This window comes from Jaculus jaculus, chromosome 15 (assembly GCF_020740685.1).
Source record: "Jaculus jaculus isolate mJacJac1 chromosome 15, mJacJac1.mat.Y.cur, whole genome shotgun sequence".
In the NCBI taxonomy this organism is placed as follows: Eukaryota; Metazoa; Chordata; class Mammalia; order Rodentia; family Dipodidae; genus Jaculus; species Jaculus jaculus.
Window position 1 is genome coordinate 49530194 of NC_059116.1, and position 1907 is coordinate 49532100.

Consider the following 1907-nt stretch of genomic DNA (forward strand, 5'->3'; position numbering starts at 1 on the left):
TTTTGAGCTGGTGTCTCTTACTGATTCTGGACTTGTTTTTCATAGGATCCCTCCATACTTGGGACCCTGAACCTCTGTGGTTCTGGGATACAGGTACCTTTGTATTAGGCCAAATTGGACACATGCAAAGAGACATAAGTACATCCGGATCATCAAGTTGTGCTTTAATTACACAACAAGGAGGAAGACATTTTCATCTTGCTACAAAAGTTACAATAGGAGTAAGCAGAGGGCAATGAGTATTTGACACACTGAGGCATTCTATGGAGGCTCCCATAGACACTTGGCACAGCTGCTCCAGGAAGAGCTAGAAGACTGTGTTCCTTACATGCTTCCTGCAAAGAAATGGCATTGGAGAGCATTGACTGCAGCTTTGTACTTTTCTCAGAATGTTCCCATCAGTGAGCACTACAGGATTCTCTTTGCAAGCTCTGTGCTTAACCTGACTGAACTGGTTGCTCTTTGGCCTGACCTTGGGAAACTGAAAATGATTTTGTACTTCCATGAAAACCAATTGCTATACCCTGTCAAGAAATGTTAGGAGAGAGATTTTCAATGTGGATACAACAAAATTCTCTCATGCCTAGTGGCTGATGTGGTAGTATTTGACTTACTATTTAAGATGGAGTTATTTCTTACTTCTATTGGGAAATTCATGAAGCAGATTCCTGATCACAGACCCAAGGAGCTACAAAGTATCACCAGACCCAAGTGCCAAGTTACTTACTTTCCCATCAAGTTTCCTGACGTGGCCAGACACCTTCCTAGAAAGTCCACCAAGAGTTCTTACAATTTCATCTGAGGGAGAGAAGAAATGAAACACAAGTATTCTCTGCAAATTGTACAAAACCTTGTGTACCTTAGAGTAAGAATTTAAACAAGTGCTATACATAAATAACAATAGTAAGCCATTAGACATTTTTCAATGGAGGTATTTTTCTATTTAAAACAGTGAAATATTTTGTGATTTCAGTAAGTCATGAAGAATTTGCTAACAATAGACAATCCCCTGATTAATATGAGGTGGTAAGATTACAGGAAACTTGTTTATATGCAGGTCACAACTATTTAGTTTTAATAGAAAATTGATTTTGAAAATGAGATGATATTGCTTAGTATTTGATCCAACATGACAAATTTCCTTCAAGATTCTGAGGAAAGTTGCATTGCCAGACTTGCACATGTACATTTTCAGAGATAAATGTTTCTAAAATGCAGCACTTCCATTAACAGAATCATAGCATCACTTCACTCAAATTAAGTAGTGATGATATTCCAAAAAGAAATTGTCAGACTGTCAATAGGGTGAAAATCTGAAACCAATGTGTAATTTTAACGCCCCCCTCAAATGAATGAATTTCTTTAACTTAGTGAGCTGTAGGAAGCTTTGATAATATTTTGAAACTATTCAGAGGCATAATAACAATGCTGATAGATTACACTTATTACTTGGTTAGCATTGTTTTGGTGTTGCTTTTAAAACAGATATGTTGTTTAGACTCCTGTTAATAAATAGTATGTCATACATTTTTTGTTAGGTTCTCAGAAGAATTAATAAATCTCATTTTGAATTATGCCTTCTCAAATCTGTCCTAAAATTAAGTTACATGAGGAGGTTGCCCAAATGATTATGGTTGCTACTCATGTTATAATGCCATCTGTCCCCAAGCATGGACCTATGGCATCATGGAGTATGTCCTATGATCAATTGAAGAGGAGAAGACTAGAGCATGGTTTACAGATGGTTTAGCATGTTATGCAGGCACCTCCCAGAAGTGGACAGCTACAGCATTACAGCCTCTTTCTGGGACAACTCTGAAGGACTGTGGTGAAGGGAAGTCTTCACAATGGGCAAAATTATGGGCAGCACACATGGATGTGCATTTTGCTTGGAAGAAAAAATGGCT

The 1907-nt window shown here is 37.7% G+C and overlaps 1 pseudogene; it reads left to right on the plus strand.

The window, feature by feature from the left end:
* The first annotated feature begins 235 nt into the window (after positions 1 to 235).
* LOC101609794 lies at positions 236 to 802 on the plus strand (annotated as a pseudogene).
* The last annotated feature ends 1105 nt before the right edge of the window (positions 803 to 1907 follow it).